General features: G+C 48.3%; 1 protein-coding gene across 2 annotated transcripts in view; it reads right to left on the reverse strand.

Moving 5' to 3' along the window:
* The window catches only part of TRIO (trio Rho guanine nucleotide exchange factor), a 4621980-nt gene that overhangs the window by 959494 nt on the left and 3640571 nt on the right, over positions 1 to 21915 (reverse strand). The gene's annotated exons all lie outside the window — the stretch shown is intronic.

A 21915-nucleotide genomic window follows, 5' to 3' on the forward strand; every position in this document is an offset into this window, starting at 1 on the left:
TGCATTCCAAAAGAAGCCATACATTTCCAAAAGCAACTCAATAGTTTTTGAAACTCACAGAATGATTAAACCCGGGTGGAGACTTCCGCCCGCGGAGTGTGCGGAGATTTGCCTCTTCCGCTTTCCGCTGAGAATGCAGAGAAGGCAAAGCTCTGGACACTCACAGCGGAGCGGAGTTGGCCAGCCCAAGCCTCCTTCCCCCCTATATTAATAATTGATTCTACATGACTTAAAATTAAATTAAAAACACCGACCTGGCATACAGCATCCCCGGGCTGCCCTCCTCCTCGCCATCTGGGTAATTCTTTGAGAAAATTGTGCATGCGTGCACGCCTGCGCAAGCGCATTTCTCACAAGAAATGCGCATGTACAGTTTTTTCAAAGAATTACCCAGAAGGTGAGGAAGAGGAGGAGGGCAGCCCGGGGACACCGCATGCCAGGTAAGTGGTTTTCATTTAATTTTTAAGTCATGTAGAATTCATTGTTAATATAGGAGGGGTGGAGGCGGGTGGCGTAGGGTGGCGTAGCAGAGGTCCACAGAGTTTGTTCGCAACTCCGTTAAGCATGATTAGATTTTGGGAAAAATATAGTTCCATAACTTGACGAAGAAAATACAGTCGGCAAAGGTGAAGACAGGACTGATGCAAGGCTTGCTCTAATTTATAAATACTTTGACATCACCCTCCCGCTTCATGCATTCAATGCTTAAGAGCCAGAGGGACTTGGAATAAAAAGAAATATGTCCCTAATGAACTTTTAGATTCTTATGAGACTGGGTTCAGCACTATAAGCCTGGTAACACTTGAAATCCAGAAAGCTTGGAGTGTGCTTTGATTAAGGCAATTCCCCTCAATCTCATAAGACAAGTGCAGAGTCTATGGGGGAAGACCTCATTGTGAGCCACTGATTTTAGAAACAAAGTTTGAGCTGTACATTGATTAGATGCAACAATGGGGAAACTCTGTCACTTGATTAGAAGGTGGCATTTCCCTCACAGAGCACCATTGAGTCAGTAATGGGCTCACCTGTGGCAGGTTGGGACGGCCACTGAATGAAGCAGAGCAGAGGTCTACATCCTGAAAATCTTATCTAGGTATGGGAGGGGAGCCTCCAGGTTGGTGACTAAAAGACATAGTGAAATATCAAGACCACATAAAAAAAATTAGTAGCCTTATTTAAAACCTGATTGAGTCTGGAATATTATCGAATCCATAGACAAGAGGAGGTAGCAAAAGGTCAGACAGTTCTAAAATACATTAAGGAATTGTGCTTTGCACACTTTGACAAAGTAGTGATGGTGGTCAGAAGAAAACAGACACCAGTAGTTGAACCACACAAAGTAACCACATCAAAACCTGAAAACTAAAATCAACTATGAAAAATATTTAAAGTATTACGCTGCAGAACAAATAGTGAAAACGTCATGTGGAAGAAGCAGCAGCAGCAAACTCTCTGCAGCCTACAAACACCAGTGTTGGGCTCTTCCTTGGCTATATTTTTCAACTTTACAGACTTTACTCACCACTAGTTAACATTTTTTAAAATAAAACCTTGAATTTTCAGCATCTCTAAGGAGGAGGACGGAGAGGCATACATAACGTAAGATATTATAAAATCGCCTTTGACAAGAGCGAAAACTATCAGAGGAGTTGGCAACAGAGCAAGACATAGACAGTTGAAAAATGCACATTATTTTTAATTTTTCCATTCTGTAATACAAGTCATTAGCTCTGAGTTTTACAAGGTCAGCTGGTGTACAGATTAATGCAGACTTCTGTTGCTTCAAAGTACAGAAGTCAGCTTCTCACAGAAATTAATTAAGATTCCCTGATCCCCATCCAGTAATGATGAAATATTTATCAGGCCATTCAGGAATATGGACTTGCTATAGTCTGTTCAAAACCTGATGTCACTCCTGGCCCAAAGTAGGCTTTGAATCATGCCAGTACCATATTCAAAAATTCCTCCCAGGGATCCTCACAAAAGACCTTTGGGGCTTGTTAACACAGTACTGTGTTCATGGTGAATTAGGACCTCAAAGTTTGGGTCTGATAATTTGGGATTCTTCTTCTTTGAATCTGTCAATCTCTCCCAGATAATTCATTGGCTTGGATAAAAAGCAGTAACAGTCAGTGGCTTCTTTCCTACAATGTTTTTTGGGGGTGTCAAGGTTTATTCCTAATGACAAGGCTCCTGACACTAACTTTGAGGTTTTTGTGGCTGTTAACATAACAACTGTTCTTGAAGTTAAACCAGTGGGTTCAAACTGAAAAACAGGAATAATATGAGTACTGCAATGAATATTGTAAGGGAGTAATTGATTGTTTGAAGACTTCGGCAACAGATCTCTAATTATCTTTTTGTTTCTTGACGTTTGTGACTGACTTAAAATAATTTGAGTTGTAGTGTTTAACTCTAAGTGAACTGGCTAATACCTGTTATAATTATGCCCTTCTTGCAATTACTACCCATTATCTCATTTTAGGATTTAACTAACGTCACCAATTCCTTGTATTAGGAAAATCAGAACTAGGAGGAGCTAGGAAGGCAGCTGGGGGCATAGCCATAAAAAGCTTGAGAGTTCCACTAGGTATTTCCACAACTTTCAACAAATGAACCTCAGAGTGACTGTTTATGACTATCATAGGTCATGTCCTCTATGAAGTCTGGCCTCGATGAACAGGAAAACACATGTATAGATCACTTGGGGGGTGGCTGGATCCAAGCTGCAACTCCAACCCAGCGATCGCAGACACTATCTTGTCTGTGACAGCACAGCTAAGACCTGGTAATATTCTTCAGCTTTTGTGCCCCCTTCCTCTTCTTTCTTAATATACACCCTTGTCCTTTTTCCGCAAATTCTCTATTACAGCCTGAAGGAGGAGGGACAGGCTTGTTTTGCAGTGGCTTGCATCCCATATGCTTGGGCCACAAAACCTACCCTTGCATTCAAAAGGCACTAGTTGTGCTGTACACTCCGAGTTTTCATGTGAAGCATTTTGAAACAAGTGTGGCAACAGAGATTGTGTAAGGAAACTAGGCCCAGGTACACAGATGACATTCAATGAAGCAAGAGAGAAGACTTTTAGGTTAGAGTAAAAAAAATTTCGCTGTGTTGATTATGTATTGTTCTATGTAAGTTAGCATTCGCGGCACCATTTTATGTTTAGCCACCATTTTGAACCATGATCGAAACTAATATTTCCCTTCCTGAAAAAGCATCTTTAGGTAAGTCTTGTTTCTCCAAGGTTGGGCCCTGCTTTTTCTCCATGAATCCACTGTTCTTATTAGCGTATACCTTTCCCACTAGATAAAGACCTTCACCCACTAGTCTAGCAGGGGGGCACAGACAGGAGCGACCTTGAGTAGTAGTGTGTGTCCGGCCTCAGGATCGAAACTTATCCTTCTGTACTTCTTTGTGTAGCTGCATCTGCCTGGGAAATTCAATTGTGGCATGCCTTCATTGGTTCTGAATCATACATGATGTATCACCATGTTTGCTCTGCAGCAATCCTAAGAGACTGGGCAGACTGGGCTCCGCTCGAGTGTATCGGAATAAATATATTAGTTTGTACTGTCTACTGTCTGACTGACTCTTCATTTGTATGGAAGGCTGAGAGGTAGTCGTGAGTGACCCGGGTGACCCTAATTGGGTCACTTCCTTCAGTTGAGGCCCAAACAGGGAATCCATTGGGTGAGTGACCCATCCCCTCCTGAGGACGGGTCGGGAGGTTGAGGCTATTGTCGGGTCGGGAGGTTGAGGCTATTGTCAGGTCGGACGGATGGATCAGGGAACCCTGCACAAGAGAGTTCCTGTACTCGCAGGTGCCCCTTCTGTCCTGCCGGACAGTGCCTCGCTCAGAGGTCATCCTGACTGGGGTCCTGAACAGCGAAACACTGGGATCTGACCGTTTGGTCTGAAGAGTCGGCAGTGGAGAATAAATTTGTTTGACCTGCATACATCAGGTGAGTTTGTTTTGGTTCTTTGTGGATATGGTACCATTTTAGTTTGTATTTGGAACGGTCCGAGGACCGATTATGGGTGAAGCAGTGAATTTGTTTTCTTTTGAGAATGCCTGGAATAAGTAAACTGGTTTCTTTGTGCTGTTGTTGTTGTTCTGCTGATGTACGACTGCAGGAAAGTCAGCTGGCGCCTCCAGAAGGCACTCTGAATTTTGATATGTATGTGAAGCATGGCCTTGGCCCTATTATGTTTAGTACGCAATGGCACAAATATACGAGGGACAATGCCAAGTTGTAGTGGCTTTTGCCGGCCACTTTTGATGAGCAAAAGATCGAGTATTTACATGAAACGTTGTTTAAGAAAAGAAGTATAAAGTCTATGTTTGATTCCCTTGGAACGTGGCAAAAAGCAGTTAAACAGAGGTGAATGAAAGCAGAATGCAGATGTTGACTCAGAAGGCCGTAGCATATGACAGGGAAAAGAAGGAGAAGGGTATTGAATGTGAAAATAGAAGATTTCGATTACAGATTGATAAATCTTATGTGGCCTAAGAAGAAAATTATACTTTTGTGGAAGAATTATTAGATACTTGATCCCCACTTCCATATGCCTCGTAGAGGATATATCTCGCTATTGCCTCACAGTCCCAGCCACCCGTTCCTTCTGTCCCTGATGTTTCTGCTCCGGCTACTGTTGATCAGACTGCTTTGGTCACGGCACCTCCTTTCCTTGTCCTCGCCGTCTGTGGCAACCATGACTGTTAGTACTCCTGCCACACCTATTGTTTCAGCATCCCTTTTACCAGCTCTTACACCTGTGACACAGCCAGCAGCGACGTTAGTGCTTGTTACTTCATTTGCTACTCCCACTCTGTTTTTTAATCCCCCGACATTACGGAGTAGTGGGACACTAGTAAGTGGATTTGAGGATTGAGACTGGACGAAATTTAAGGAACGTTTGGGGCCATTAGTACAATCTGATGTGGGAGATGAAGAGAAAAGGGTAATAGCTAATCAGGCTACCCAGTGGGTTCGTAATCCCATTTACAGTGTGCAGGATGTTCGGGGAACAATGCGAGATTTTGTGCCATTTATACAGCAGCATCCTCTTAAGCACATGTAGGCGACTTTGATTGGTCTTGGGCAGCTGTGTTTTGAATCTGAAGCGCCTAAAATGTAGTGACTTGAGCCCAGAACAAGTTTTCAGTAACGTCACTACAATAATAGCCTATAAGGGAAGATTGCATGAGAACAGTCAAGACTGTGAATCAGTTTCCGATGCGGGTGGTTCATCCTATATACCACCCAGAATTACTAGAATTGCATGATGGCTGCGGTAATGTTATAAGGGCCAGAGAAGCGACTCGATTTCAGGAACAATGGGTTTACACTCCATGGAAACGGAGTGAAGTGTTATCTCTTAAGACTCATTTGCCTGATCCTAGGAAGAATCCAACTGCATAATATAAAGAATTGACTGAAGCTGCCTCCTCCACTGTGATGACTATGGCTGATATTGAAATGTTTTTTAGTCTTCTTGTTCCGGATGATATTTGGAGACAGGTTCATACTCAAGACAATCTTGCATAGTTGGGGGGTACGTGGGACCAAATTAAAGTATGGGATCAGGAACGGAAGCCAGGTGATAAGCCTAGAGCAGACATACTTGCTTTGCCAGGCCGTATCAGTACGTATATGCATTCTCTTATTCCACCAAGGAAGGTTGATTTGGACAAGTTAACGGCTTGTCGACAAAAGAAAGATGAGTGTGTCTGATTTTTTTACTTGGTTTTAAGATATATTCCTGGATTACAGTGGGCAGGTTCTGTCTGTTGAGGGAGGTGTTCGGTTGTTTGTTAAAAGATTTGTTTATAATTTGCTTCCTGAGATTGCGACTCAATTACAGGCTTCCGAAGGCACCTGGTCCACCTCTTTGCCTTCTGTTATTTTGAATATGGCACAGTACTATGAGCATAGGGATAATGAGGAAAAGGAGAGGACAGAGAAAAAGCATAAGGATTTGAAGACAAAGGCTTTTAGAGGGAATGGTAAAGGACGTGTTGGTTTGGCACGACAGCTTCCACGCACTAGTAGGCAGCCAAAGGCTATGCCCCTGGGTCCAAATCAGTTGTGCGTATTGTAAAGAGGAGGGATATTGGCGTAGCGAGGGTCCTGTGCTTTTGCTGAAGGTCGTGGTCCCTAGAGGATTAGGTTCTCGTGGAAGGGGTCGTAGAGCTGGTGAGGCAGACAGGACCCTGCAGCCTCACAGGGTTGTTCTGATAATAATTACTTTGATGACCCTCGGGATGGACATTACTACCATGATGACTATGATGTGGATGAAGTGACAGGAATACCTTACAGCTAGGACAGCCAGGGACAGAGTGGGGGGCTAGTTCCGATACCTGTGGACTAGCGTGGTCCTTATGTAGCAGCAGAACTGCAAGGTTCGACTAAGGAATTTTTAGTGGACACTGGTGCGACAAAAGGTTCTGTTTCTAGAATTATGGTCCCTGGGGCAGCTCTGTCCGGCCATAATAATGTTTCGGTAGGTTTTTCTGGTGTACCGGTTGTAAGCCCCATTTCAAGACCCTTTGTATTGACTATCGGTTCTTTCACTGTGGAGTCGCCATTTTTGCTGACATCTAACTGTGGTGAGAATTTGATGGGTTTGGATTTGTTTAAAAAACTGCATGCTATGATTTATTGTTCCCCAGCAGGTGTCTATATGACAATGGGTCCAGATGTGGTGTGTGCTAAGCACTGTCTGTCCAAAGATGTGCCCCTCCCTTTCGAATTTAAAGATGTGCCATCCACTCTGGGGGCACAGGCGACACAGAAGTAGGATTGTTGCAGATATCGCCTGTTTCAATCCGTGTTAAGTACCTCACATCCCTCAATATAAAATACTGCAGGCAGGAGAGCGAGCCTTATTGCAAATTGTGCAGGATTTGATTAAGAAGGGAGTGGTTGAGGAGACAACAGCTAATATTTGTAATAGCCCTATCGTACAAGTTAATTACCTTCGGTAATGATGTATCTGGTAGATTCTTAAGAGGACGCCCTCAGATTCTCTTGATGACCATGAAATTGTTTATCGTTTTGTGATTGACTTGTGTGAAGTTAATAAAATAGTGATTCCCCAGTTTCAGTGGTTCCTGACATCACTACTCTTTTGACAATGATTCCCTCTTCAGCGAAATTATTTTCTGTCATTGATTTGAAAAATGCGTTGTCCAGTATTCCTATTCATCCTGATAGCAGATATCTGTTTTGGTTCACCCTAGCTGGTAGACATTTTAAGTTCTGTTGCGCTCCTCAAGGCTCTACAGAGAGACCGAGTATCTATAGTCACGCATTGAAAGGTCAGTTGGATTCCTTGTCGCTCCCCACAGGTAATGTATTGCTATAGTATGTCGATGACTTGCTCATCGCTTCAGATACAGAACAAGGTTGCAGAGACAGTACAGTTAAATTGTTGTTGCATTTAGCTCAGTAAGGCCATAGAGTATCCCTTTCAAAATGTCAGTATTGTCGACAGGAGGTCACCTACTTAGGTCTCCTACTGTCGAAGGAGGGCAGAAGGTTGACCCCGGAGCGTATAAGTACCATTGTTCAAATGCCAGTTCCACAAACCCAAAAAGATGTACGCGCCTTTATAGGTATCACTTCCTACTGACATCAGTGGATACCTAACTATTCCCTATTAATTAAGCCCCTGCTTGCATTAATCACAAAAGAAGTGCATGTGCCTTTACCTTAGACTTCTGAATGTCACCAGTCTTTTGAGCAACTAAAAACTGCGCTTTGTTCGGCTCCACTGCTTGGTATCCCCAACTACACCAAATCCTAAGTATTATATATTCATGAGATGGCTGGTTGCGCGATTTCTATTTTAACACAGAAATTCGGAGATAAGCAAAGGTCATGTGCTTATTTCTCTGCTGTTCTTGACCCAGTTGCAAGAGCCCTCCCGAGCTGTCTAAGAGCGGTCGCGGCTGTGACTGCCTCAATAAGACAATCTGCTGGACTCGTGCTTGACAGTGAGCTCAGAGTCATGGTACCCCCATGCTTAAGATACACTTTTGAATAAGACAAAGACACAGCACCTCACCAGTGCACGTCTAACTGGCTATGAATTGACATTGTTTGCAAAACACATCACGGTCAAACAATGTGCCACTTTGAATCCAGCCATGTTACTTCCCCTCCCTTCTGAGAGTGATATGATTGATACACATAATTGTATTTTCCGGACGGAGGAAGAGATGAAAGGATTGGTAGACTTGACTGATGTTCCCTTATCTGACCCTCAAGGGGAACTATATGTCGATGGATCTTGCTTTAAATTACCAGTTGGCACTGCAACTGCTTCATATGCTATTACTACGCTGCATATGGTAGTTGAGACATCACGAGTTCCCTATCAGTCAGCCCAAGCTGCAGAGCTTGTTGCCCTAATACGAGCTTGCGAATTGATTGAAGGACTGGTTGTCAATATTTATACTGACAGTCAGTACGCCTTTGGAGTCGCGCACAACTTCGGGTGACTCTGGGCAGAGAGAGGGTTTCTTACTTCGCATGGTGCCAAGATTCAACATGGGCACCTTATAGTGAGGCTTTTGTTTGATTTGACACTCCCTAAAAAAATTGGCCATAGTAAAGTGTAGGGCCCACTGGAAATTCATGATCATCACACATCTTTATTTTGCATTTAGATAAATGCATAAAAAGCACATAAAATCATTGTGGTGTAATATACATCATATAAAACAATGGATCAGCTTTATTGATCATACAACCATATACATAAAACGGCTTTCCCCCGCTGGTAGGTGATTGCACAGATTCTAAAAATGTGCCCAATAAGGGTTAAAGTGCATTTTTCTGATTTTAAGAACGGCGAGCATAAAGTTAGCAAGCATAAAACATAAGTACGGGGTTTCCAATAATCGGAAAGTTTCAAGGGCTTGTTTGTGTGACTGGATACAAAAAAAAACAATAGTAGGTGATGAATGTTTTCCTCTCTGCCATGCAAAATGAACAAAAAAATAAAAGATGCGAGATAGATTGGGGGGAAAGGCCGTCACAAGGGCAGAATGATAACTGGTTTATAGAAAATACTTGTGCCAGATAAGCAGCCATTAATGGTATATAATTCAGTCTAAATCTGGTTAATACAAAACGGTGACTGTTGTTCGTGACAAATGAAATGTAGGACAAATGACCGCTGCTTGGAATAGGTGATGCAACGTATGAAGTCACAGTGATATTGTTTTGATTTTGTTGCCACCTCTATGAGTTGTATTTGTTATAAAAGAGTTCTTTTAGACTCGATTTAGAAAAGGATGTGCACTCGGACGGTGAGTTGAACAAATGCTCTAGGTCTAGTTCTGTGAAGGACTGTTTCACGTAAGCTAGCCAGCGAATCGAAGAAGCACGGTCCAGATTTAAGATGTCCCTTAGCACTAATTGGTTCAAAGGGATCGATTCCTTTTTCCAAACTGAAAGCCAGGCTATAAGGGGACCAAGTTTCAGGGTATCAGAAATAAACAGGAAGTCTAATTCCTTATGGATTAAAATGCTTGAGCACGATGTAGGGGTCGCGAGTAGTTTTTTTAAAAATGTATCTTCTATTGCTTGTAAGGAGTTAATATCTGCAATTCCTTAAACAGCCTCATCATATGTAGCTATGGATCTTGTTTTTGATTGATACATTTCAAACATTTCTTTCACTGGTTTATTCCCTATTTTTGCTGCAAACTTCCAAATACCCGCTATACTTTTGGACATCAAGAGTAGCCTGTTCCTCACCATAGTGGACCATTTCATTTATCGTCTAAAAAAATTCCCAGGGGCATGAAATTGTCCACTCTATCCAGTCTTCTGCCGTTAATGTGAAAGCCTGTTACTTTCTGCTTCTTGAACCTGCCCATTGCCATCACGTACGTTTTTGTTTTATTAACATGTAGGCCTAGGTCTGCCATGTATCGGGAGTATGTCACAATCAAAAGCTGTAAGGCCATTGGGGTTCTGGCTAGAAGGACGTAAAGCATGACGGGTAGAGGATGGGAACCTACCACTGGGACGTCCTTCCATTTTTCAATCAGGGCTTCAGAGAGTTTGTTTGTATAAAGGGAGAAGAGAAAGGTGGCAAGCACACAGCCCCGTCTCACCCCTTCATCAATCCTAAAAGGTTTTGTACAATCCCCTTTTTTCCCCCATACCAGACTACTGCCTATTCTTGTCTGTACAGGTCTCTGATTAATAAGATAAAGGGTGGGTCCACGGCCAGAGACTCCATGATCGACCACAATTTATTGTGGCTCACGCAGTCAAATGCCGCACACAAATTCATAAATGCCCAAAATAGCTGCTCCTGTTTGGCGACTGAGTATTTTGCGGCAATCAGGGCGAGTTTGAGGCACTGATCTATTGTGCCTCTCCCCATCTTGAAGCCATACTGGGCTTCAGCAAGGATTTTGTTCTCAGATGCCCACTCCCCCACCCTGTTCAGCAGCAAAATTCCCATTAACTTTGCTGTGTTATCCAGCAAAGAAATTGGGCGGTAATTGGCTGGGTCTGCACCACTCCCCTTCTTATGGATTGGGACTATGACGGACTATCTCCAGGATCTCAGAGGGCCGAGTTTTGCTATGGCGTTAAAGCACAAGTTACTACTTGTGTAACGATATATCTGTAAGAGACATTAGTTAGTGATAGATTCCTTACCTTAGAATATTCCCCAGGCATCATTCTGGATCCGGAAAGTTTTCTGATTAGCAGTACCCCTGCGCGCCAGTAGGTGGCGCCGTGTGGCTCTGCGCCAGTCACTGGCGTTGTGCGCACCGGGATGACATCACGGAGCCTACTTAGGCGCCACCCATGCGCGCGGACGTCAGTTCTGTACACAACTTTCCGCGCCGAAACGCAGACTCATGCGAGAAACTGACCTTCGGTGCATAAAACTAGGGCCCTAAAAGGGGATGACCTTAACTCTAGTAATCAGGTCATAGAACGGGGAGGATGGGTGGGGCGGTAAGGAATCTATCGCTAACTAATGTCTCTTACAGATATATCGTTACACAAGTAGTAACTTGTGCATCTGAAAGAGACACGTTAGTGATAGATTCCTTACCTTAGAATAGATGTCCCAGCAATACCAACCCTGGTGGTGGGTCGGCGAACAAGATTACACCAGAAAGTCACGGAGCACAGAACGGCCAAAGAAGCCGTCTCTCCGGACCTCACTGTCAAGACAGTAGTGCTTGGTAAACGTGTGCAGCGAGGCCCACGTAGCTGCCTGACAAGTATCCTACAAGGGGACACCGCGTCCCAAGGCAGTAGTGGCTGCAGTTGCCCTGGTCGAATGGGCATACAGTCCCACAGGAGGGTCCTTCTTGGCCAAGGAGTACCAGGCTTTGATGCACAGAATGACCCACCGGGAGATGGTCCGTTTGTGCACCGCCCGACCTCTTTTGGCGCCCACGTAGCCAACAAAGAGCTGATCATCCACCCGGAACTGCTGTGTACGCTGCAGATAGAATATGAGCGCACGTTTTGGGTCCACACGGTGAAGCCACTCCTCTTTCCTTGAAGGACGCGGAGGCGGAGGCGGAAAAAAGGTGGGCAAAGTGATGGTCTGCCCGATGTGGAAGGGTATGACAACCTTTGGCAAGAAAGAAGGACGTGTCCTCAGAACCACCTTGTCCGGATGAACAGAAAGGAAAGGAGGTTTGGAAGAAAGAGCCTGGAGCTCACTCACTCTCCTGGCAGAGGTGATAGCTACCAGGAAAGCCGTCTTGAGAGTAAGATGACGTAAGGGACAGTTATGAAGGGGCTGAAAGGGAGCGCCCATCAGAAAAGTCAAGACAAGATTCAAGTCCCACTGAGGCATTATGAAGGGCACAGGTGGGAACATATGCGTAATGCCCTTCAGAAAACGGTTAACAACCGGGGACTTAAAAAGAGAAGGCTGATCTGGAAGCCGTAGAAAGGCAGAGATGGCCGAAAGATAACCTTTAAGAGTGCCCAGAGCAGTGCCCTGCTGGGCCAAAGAGAGAACGAACATAAGAACCTCAGAAAGAGGGGCTGAAAGAGGATCCACAGTCTTAGCTGTGCACCATGCCACAAATCTGTTCCACCTACAGGCGTACACCGTTTTAGTGGAGGGAAGCCTGGCTGCCAGGATGACATCACAGACTTCGGGAGGAAGATCGAAAGGTGTCAACTGTCGCCGCTCAATCCCCAAGCATGAAGGTGGAGGCTGGACAGGTTCGGGTGGAGGACCGTCCCCTGCTGCTGCGGCAGAAGATCCTACCGAAGAGGCAGACGGATCGGGGGATCGATGCTCATACTGAGTAGCTCGGGATACCATACTCTTCAAGCCCAGTCCAGAGCCACAAGAATAACTTGGGCACGGTCGCGCCTGATCTTCTTCCGCACTCTGGGCTGAAGTGGTATAGGTGGAAAGGAGAACAACAGACCGCAGCTCCACTCGAGACGAAAAGCGTCTACGAGCGAGTGCCGCCTTGGAAATTCCAACGCGCAGAACTGATGACATTGCGCGTTCTCTTTGGTGGCGAATAAATCTAACCAAGGCTCTCCCCATCACAGAAAAAGACCTTGTGCCACGTTCAGGTTTAGACGGCACTCGTGATCCACCATGCACCGGCGGCTGAGTTTGTCCGCCCTGGCGTTCAGAGAACCTGCCAGGTGTTGAACCACCAAGGTAATGCCTTGATGTCCCGGCCACGTCCAGAGGCTCAGAGCCTCCTGACATAGGGTCCACAACCCCACCCCGCCCTGTTTGTTGCTATACCACATGGCGGTGGTGTTGTCCGTTAACACCTGCACTACACCTCCCCGGACAGAGGGAAGGAATGCCTTCAGTGCGAGCCAGATTACCCGCAGCTCCAGAAGGTTGATATGGAGCCGGGACTCCGCTGGAGACCAGAGGCTTCTGATCTCCGCTTCTCCCATGTGGCCTCCCCAAACCAGAAGGGACGCATCCTGGCCTACCGTGACCCGCAGGTAACGCCGGTGGGCCGGCAGGACGGGAATGTGAAAATAAGCGTCCTGCATGTCCAACGCTACCATCCAGTCTCCAGGGTCCAGGGCAGACAGGACCTGAGCCAGAGTCAGCATCTTGAACTTGTCCTTCTGGAGGAAGCGATTGACATCCCGGAGGTCCAAGATGGGGCGCAGGCCCCCCTTGTCTTTCTTGGGGACCAGAAAGTAGTGGGAATGGCAACCACTCCAGACTTCCTGATCGGGAACGTACTCAATGACCCCTTGGCCAGGAGGGCCGTGACTTCCTGACGGAGAAGAGCCAAATTATCCCCCGACATGCGGTGGTACCGAGGTGGCATGGCTGGAGGGGAGGACAGAAAGGGGAGCGAGTAACCATGGCAGATTATCTGCAGCACCCACTTGTCCGACGTAATCTCGCACCAGTGGTGGAGGTGAACCCTGCCACCCACTGGCGTGGGGTGCCCCCTGAAGCTCGGATCAGGAATGTTTCGAGGCGGAAGCAGCAGGGGTGGAAGTGGACTGCCCCGCACACTGGTTACCAGACCCACCCCTTTGGAACCCACGTCCGCGGCCTTGCTGAGGCTGGTTCTGCACAGGCTTGCTGGAAGAGCGCGCCTGGGTACCCCTGCCCTGGCCACGGAAGGAACGAAACCCCGTCGTGGCAGGGTTTTTCGAGGAAAGACCCAAAGACTTGGCCGTGGCACGAGAGTCTTTAAAGCGCTCCAGGGCATTGTCAGCCTTATCACCAAAGAGGCGGGAGCCATCAAAGGGCATGTCCATGAGCGAGCTCTGGACATCGGGTGAGAAGCCAGTGGAACGCAACCAGGCGTGGCGCCGCAATGCCACCGTCGTGGAAATCACCCTGCCCAAGGAATCTGCTGGGTCCAGACCACACCTGATGGCAAACTTCGCCGCATCCTTGCCCTCTGTAATCGCTTAGGAAAGGACGGCCTGGACCTCTTCAGAGCACTGAGGCAGGTCCTCTGCTACCGTATCCCACACGGCGTGGGAGTAAGGGCCCAACAAGCAGGCGGTATTAACTAACCGCAACCCCAAGCTGGCCGAGGAGAACAACCTCTTGCCATATTGGTGCAGCTTCTTAGAGTCCTTATCCGGCGGAGCCGTGGGAAAGGCACTCTGCGACGTCGAGGCCTGAATGACCAGGCTCTCAGGCGTGGGGTGAGTGGTCAAGAAGGCAGGGTCACCAGGCGCCGGGCGATGACGCCTAGCGACGTTCTTATCCACCGGTGCCCCCGAGGCCGGCCGCAACCAAGTGCCCAAGAGGACTTCGGTAAGGGCCTCAGTGAAAGGGAGCAGCAGCTCCGACGACGTAGACGCCGTCTGGAGCACCTCCGTAAGGCGGTTGGTCTTAAGAGCCACCGTAGGGAGGTCGAGATGGAGAGCCTCCGCGGCTTGACGCAGCACCATAGAGTAGTAAGCGCCCTCCTCCATAGTAGGCAGAGGGGAGGAAAGCCCGGGTCAGAAGACACATCAAGTTCACCTGCATCTTGAAGGTCATCCACCCAATCCTGCTCACACTGCTGCGCAAGGGGGTCCATGGAGCCGTCCCAGTCCTCATCCGGCTCCGGGGTAGAAGGAGCCAGCCGCGGCAGCAGGACTGGAGCCGGAGAGGGGGCTAGCAGCGCTGGCCGGGGCCGACCCGGAACCGCATCCCAATGAGAATCCCAGGTCGGAACAAAATAGTCCGAGAACCTGGGCAGGGGCGGGATAAATGGCACCTAGTGTGGGGCCTGTGGCAGAGCCAGGGGCGGCACTGGGGCCGGAGCCAAGGGCAGCGCCGGGGCCGGAGCCAGCGGTGCTACACCTTGTGGCACCGGAGCTGCGGGCGCTGGATTCAGTGGCTCCGGGGCCGGTGCCGCCGGGTCAACAGGATCTGGACACGGGACCACGGGGCCCGCAGGCGCGCGCGCCCGAGGCCTAAACCTGCGGTCCATGGCAGCAAGAAACTCTTGCATCTGTTCGGGAGTCACCGACGGACCCGGGAATAGCAGGTAGGCCGTGGAAGTCCAAGGCTCCGGAGGAGCCGCAGGGGTGGAGCCCCTGTCCCCCTCGTCCGCCTCCGGGGAGCGACGGGGGACGTCGGAGAGCGAACACGCTTCTTCAACTTCTTCTTATGGCGTCGCTTACCGGAATCTGAAGGTGAAGACCTAGAGTCCGAGGAGCGACGGCTCCGGTCCCGCGAACGGCCCCTAGACCCGGAGCGGCGGTGAGAGGAGTGTCGGACCTCCAGCAACTTCCGGAGCCGCTCCCGCAAGGCCTTCGGGGGCATGGCACGGCAGTCCCGACAATCTCGGGAGTCATGGTCAGTCTCCAGGCAGTAGAGGCAGACATCATGGGGGTCCGCCACCAACATATTACGGCGGCAGGACCCACAAGACTTAAAGCCGGGCACCCCTACGTGCACCAGAAGACAAGAGAAGGAGACAAAAGTCTCAAAAAAGTGGTAAAAAATTGACAGGGGTACGTGCTCAATCCGGATCTGCACTTTCGGCACGAAAAAAGAAAGAACTGACATCAGCGTGCATGGATGGCGCCTAAGTAGCCTTCGTGACGTCATTCCGGCGTGAATGACGCCGGTGACGGGCGAGGAGCCGCACGGCGCCACCTACTGGCGCGCAGGGGTACTGCTAAGCAGAAAACTTTCCGGATCCAGACTGACACCTGGGGAATATTCTAAGGTAAGGAATCTATCACTAACGTGTCTCTTTCAGATTGCAGATGTGAGGACTGGTAGCCAGAGAGGTTTATTAGTTATAAAAAACATCTAATGGGACCCCACCTGGCCCGGGTGTCTTCAATGCTGGGGATTGAATTAATGCAAGTTCTACTTCATCTATGGAGAACTCCAATGCTAGTTGGGTCCTCAAGTGTTGTTTGGATATCTCTGTGATATTGCCTGGTTGTTCCTGAAAGATTTTTTGGAAGTGATTTATCCACATGGCCTCATCAATATGGAGGTCCAAGTAAGGCCCGCTCTCCTCCTGGAAAAGAGGACTATTAAATATTTTCCAGTAAGATTTGCTGTCCTTGGAAATAGATGCTGCTCTCAGATTTTCCTAGTCTTCCTTGGTAATCTTCCTTTTCCTTTCCCGCCTTGCGGATTTATAAGCGAGCCTAAGAGTTCTAATAAGAATTTGATCTTTAGGTTGCGATTTAAGTGCTTTATGTAGATCCGCTAGTGCCTGTGAGCAGTTTTCCCCAAACCATTTTTGTCTAAAGGGTGTTTTTTGAGATATTTGGCAAGTAAGATGTCCCTTTATGGAAGTTAGAATCGTGTTAAACTCTTCCTTAGTTTGGTTAGCAGTGGAAGTTAAATTTAAACATAGGGAGATCTCCTTATAGGAGGAGGACACTATTTTGGGTGATAACTTTATGGGATCTATGTTCGGCCATTTTAGGGTGTACCTGTTTTTCCTGGCTAGTGTAGATTTAAGTAAGCAATTGGGGCCCTGTTTTTTGGGTAAGTGCCAGCTAAATGTGAAATGCAGGAAGGAGTGATCACTAAATGCAGACTGTATGACCTCAAAGTTCTTAACATTTCTCCGAGAGGCCATGGGGAACAAAATAAAGTCAATACATGAGGAGCCCCCTGCCCGAGATACTGCATTTTGGATTGACGATTTCCATGCCCAGTGTCATCAATAGACTATTTAGAGCATTGCCAAAGTTATGATGGTAAAAATGAGTCAAAGAATGACCCTGTTCATCAGTGACCCCACATACTTTATGATCTCTGTAATGGCAAATGTAGGAGTTAAAATCCCCAGCCCAAATAATAGATGTCCGTCTGGTGTAATTAGATAGTAGGTCCTCCAAAGTGTACCCCAGCTCTTCAACTGCCTCTACTAAGTTTAAAAAGTTATTATTATAGAAATGTATTAATACTAAGTCAGGACTTTTTCGTCCCCTGGCTACAATAATATGGAAATAATTTGAGCTATTGACAAATACTATTTTGTCAATTGAGTGAGGATTGGCAATTAATGTTATTAGGCCCCTTTTAGCTCTGCCTGCCATAGAGGGAGTAGCTGCTCTGAGTTCCACACCAAAATGCCCTTTTCCGTTTTAAAACAAGCTATATTCCATGAGATAAGTGAGATAGCTCCTTCGTCAGGGTGGAGTAGGGTTGCCCTACTAAGAGCGGCAGATGGCAGGCATGGTGAGGCGGGTAAGGCCTGCGTGGTGGTAGGGGAGCGCCCCATTGTAATACAGTCTCCTAACGCAAGTTGTGTTTCTTCATCCTTACACTCAGGAAGGGTGGATGAGGAGGCCATGAGACTCAACACCCTCAGAGTCAACCTCATCGAAATCCAGGATAGAGGCTGAAATATCGTAATCATAACCTGAATATCCTGGACTCGCTGCTTGGGAGGATAAGCCCGAAACTGCACTGTGTCCAGAACAGCTCCGATGAAAGGGAGCGTCTGAGGAGTCAGGTGTGACTTCAGCACGTTTATAGAGAACCCCAGCGAATGCAGGAGGTTTGCCGTAGTCTGAAGGTGGGAGACGACTGCCTGGGGTGAGAACGCCTTCAACAGCCAGTCGTCGAGAAAGGGGAAGACTGACACCCCTAACCTGCACAGATGAGATGCAATCACCGCCATCACCTTGCTGAACACCCGAGGGGCACTGGTAAGACCGAAGGAGAGCACAGTAAACTGAAAGTGCTCGCGGCCTACCTTGAACCGCAGGTAACATATGTGGCTGGCAGGATGGGAATGTGAAAATACGCATCCTGCAGGTCCAACCCCACCATCTAGTCTCCTTGGTCTAGGGCAGACAAGACCTGAGCCAAAGTGAGCATTTTAAATTTCTCCATTTTGAGGAAAAGATTGATTAACAGTCTGAAGATCCAAATTGGGCCGAAGCCCCTTGTTCTTCTTCGGAATCAGAAAGTAGTGCGAATAACAGCCACTGCCTACTTCTGAAGCTAGGGCCCTTTCTATAGCTCTTTTGGCCAAAAGAGCTGTAACTTCCTCTTTGAGCAACTTTAAATGATCCTCCGCCTGCCGTTCGGGACTTGGCGGAATAGGAGGAGGTAAAGAAAGGAAAGGAAGAGAATAGCCCTCCTGGACGATCTACAAGACCCACTAGTCTGTTGTTATAGATCTCCAGCAGGGGATATGATGACAAATTCTCCCACCCACTGGAGTAGTGTGATCCTGCAAAATGAGCCTAGAAGTGCTTGGAGGCTGGGGCTGCTGGGGGCAGTGTGGTAGACCACTTCTGGCCTCAATTCCGAGGACGGAATGTACTGCGTCCACGTCCATGCACAGCTTGGGAATCCTGAGCGGGACGGTGGCTAGGATAGGGCTGACGCAGCTGAAAACCACTGCCGTTGCCACAAAAGGGGTGAAAGGAAGACAGGCCACAAGGAGTGGAGGAGAGGCCCAAGGATCTGGCCGTAGCTCAAGAGTCCTTGAACCTGACCAGGGCCGAGTCTGGCTATTCCCCAAAAAGGCGGTTTCCATCAAACCGCATGTCCATCAAATTGGCTTGGACATCCCCGAGAAACAAGTTGTACGAAGCCAGGCATGGCGTCTCAAGGCCACTGTCTTGGAAACCCACCTGCCCAGCGAATCGGTCATAACTAATCTACACCGTATGGAGAATTTTGCTGCATTCCTCCTGTCCCCGACAGCTTGGGAGATCACAGATCGGGTCTTCTCCGGGACTTGTAGCAGCACCTGCGCAACCCTCTCCGAAAGAGAGTGGGAGAAATGGCCTAATAAGCACGCAGTATTCACCGACCGCAATTTCAGACTGGAGGAAGAAAACATCTTCTTGCCAAATGAGTCCAATCTCCTGGATTCCCTACCCGGCGGGGGGTGAAAGGGAATGTGCCTTGGTACCTAGAGGCCTGCACCACCTAACTTTCTGGGGTGGGGTGTTGGCTGAGGAACTTTGGGTCGCCTGGAGCTGGGCGATGGCAGCGTGCCATCGTCTTGTTCTCAGGAGCCCCTGTGCTAGGCTTGGACCAAGTTCCTAGAAGGACGTCCGTAAGTGCCTCATTAAAGGGCAATAGGGGTTCAGAAGTGGAAGCCCCAGGCAGAAGCACTTTGGTCAGGTGATTAGTCCTGACCTGCACTGAGGGCAGCTCCAGTTCTAGGACCTCAGCCGCCCTCTCCACCACCATGGCATAGGACGCCCCCTACTCCGTAGCCACTGTATGTGGAGATAGCATGCCAGTGTCTGGGGAAGTATCCAGACCACTGGCTTCCCCAAGTTCCCCATACCAGCCTATTGTCACCTCAGAGACATCCTGGTTCTCAAGAGGATCTCCAGACTCCTCACATTACTCTCCTGAGCCCAGCACGTCGACAAAGTGCTCTGGCGACAACACAGAATCCCTGGGTTCTGTTGACATTGGAATCGGGGTCGCTCGACACCGTTCCAGCTACGTGTTGTAGGGGATGAGGATGGGGCTTGCAGCACCCATGGGCTTCGGCGACGTCATAGGCACCGACTTTGGATTCGACGCTGGGGAAGGTGCCGTTGGCACAACCCGGGTCGACCCGGATCCGGGATCGGATTCCTGAGGCTCCACCGGCGAGACGGCATAGAACTTGATGGGGTCTCATTCGACCCCGAGTGCTCACCAACGGGGTCGTTCCGCTCAAATACGCGGCACATGGCCTCGTAAAACTCTTTAATTTGAGCAGCAGTCTGTAGCAGAGTAGGATCTGCTTCACATGGGTACACCCACTTTTTGCTGGTGTTTCACTGTTTTTCGACCTTAGTCTAGCTGTGGCCCTGCTAATCAGGACCCCAGCCTAGCTGCTTCCTCTCTAAAATGGTTTCCATGTACATTAGGTACATTTCTAATTGGATTCTGGAGTGCCTTATAAGCCCCTAGTATATGGTATATGTGAGAAGTTGGCCTGGCATATGCTGTCTCCTAGTTATAGGGACACCTTGCACCAGTCCAATTCGACTCTTATTGATGGTAGGTTTAAGACAACCTTTAAAGAAAGCTATCCTAGTGGTAGCTGTGGAGAGCAGCCTTCAGGCTAAGTCTTGAAGGAGTGTTAAGCTTATTGTTTTACCATAATAACCTCTTGAATAACCAAATGAAAGAGTAGCCCACACAGGTATATATATATAAAATATATGTATTTATTCTAAACAGAATCCCACAGTCTCTTTATGAGGCTAGTGGCAAAGTTACAATTCAAACAAGCATTTATAAACACAATAAATAGCACAGGAATCACAGGGCCCCAGGGGGGGACCAAACCATATATCAAAAAAGTGGTATAAGAACCACGACAATTCTACAGACAATGCCTAGGGCATTTAGGATCGCTGGCCCCTTAAGAATCCACCCCAGGTTATGAGGAAGGGGACCCATGGGAGGCGCGTGCAGTGGAAATAGCTGCTATCGGGATCTCTATTAAAGCCTATGGAGAATGTCGCGGTTTGATTTACACAGATTAAAGTCACTTCTAGCAGGAGTACAAAGTTAAAACTTTAGACTTAAGCTTTTGAGGAGCCCACTACCACGAGAGTACCGAGGTACCACTGTTAACTGCCCCAGGGAAGCCGGGTGCATAGGTCGTTTTCGATGTCGGGTCGCGGGCTGATTTTCAATGGGAAAATGTTCAAAAGTGCTGCTAGCCAAAAGCGTCGATGATGCCGTGAAGATTGAAGATGTAGGAGTTGTAGAGAAGAACCTGAAAGCAGAGGGGACAGAGTCTGGGTCACGGCACAGTGACCATGGAGCTCAAAGCAAAGAGCCCTTCAATGTCGGGTGCTTCAAGTGGAAAGAGGTGTAGCTTGGATCTGCAGCCACGGGCTCCGGGAGGCTTCAAGGAAGGCCAGCTTCTGGAGGGCGACTGTCCCACGTCGGATGAGGGTCGTTGCAGTGTTAGTGTCCGGATTGGATCCACTAAGCCTTGGCAACCGCAACCCACGCAAGATGAACAAATCAGCTACTGGTGCAGACCCACGAGGTCTGTGAGAGGTCTCCTTTGGAGAGACTGTGGAGCAGGCCTGAAGCAACCAGGGGAACTCTTAGTTGTCGAGATTGTCCTCCGCTCGGGCCCACAAGTCGAGAGACAAGGGACCGCGGAAGGCAGCAAAATGGAGTGCGTAAAAGGGAGCCCACGGGCCACCGGAGGGGGCTAGGGCGCTGATCTTTGGCACAAATGCTGCTTAGTGGTTGGCTCAATAATGGGCCAAAGCACAACTTCCCCACTGGTCAGGGTCGTGTGCTACGCAAGAGGTGGCCAGTGTCCTGGGGTATTGGGAATCTCGGCACCCACGCGGTCCACGATACACAGGTTTGCTGTGCACACTCACTGGCCTCTGGGATGCTTAGGAAACCCACCTCAAGGGTGCTGGAAGTCGTCGAAGTCCGTGAGAGCAGCGAAGTTCCAACTGGGTCACTTGCAGTGTTTCAGGTGCCTGCCAAGCAGGGGGATAACTCCTTTATCCCTAGGGAGATTTCTTCCGTCAGCTGGGCAGCAGCAAGTCGAAGGTCAAGACTGTAAAGTTCAAGATTAATCTGAGGCTCTGGGGCCACGTTATTCACCTTTATCCCCAAGATTAGGGGAGTGTCCAGAGTAGTGTCCACCAATCAGTGGTGAGGCGGGAAAGGGTGGCTACACCCTCTCCCCTTTGTGTGTTTCCCGCCTGGGCGAGGGGCAGGATGCCCCTGAACTGGTTCCAAGCGGTGTATGCAGAATGAGGGCTCTGCAGCTGCCTACGTGCAACTCTGAAAGGACATTTGGTGAACCCACCCTGTTCCAATCCACATTATCCTGTCTGGGGAGATGCTAGCACCTCCCTGCCAGAGGAGCCCTATTATCCAGCTGGCGAGGCTGGGGTTTTCCCCAGCAACAGCCAGCCAGAGTCGTCTGGGTGGCCATTTTGTACTACATGTGCACTTTTAAATTG

This window comes from Triturus cristatus, chromosome 5_1, assembly GCF_964204655.1.
Source record: "Triturus cristatus chromosome 5_1, aTriCri1.1, whole genome shotgun sequence".
Taxonomy (NCBI): domain Eukaryota; kingdom Metazoa; phylum Chordata; class Amphibia; order Caudata; family Salamandridae; genus Triturus; species Triturus cristatus.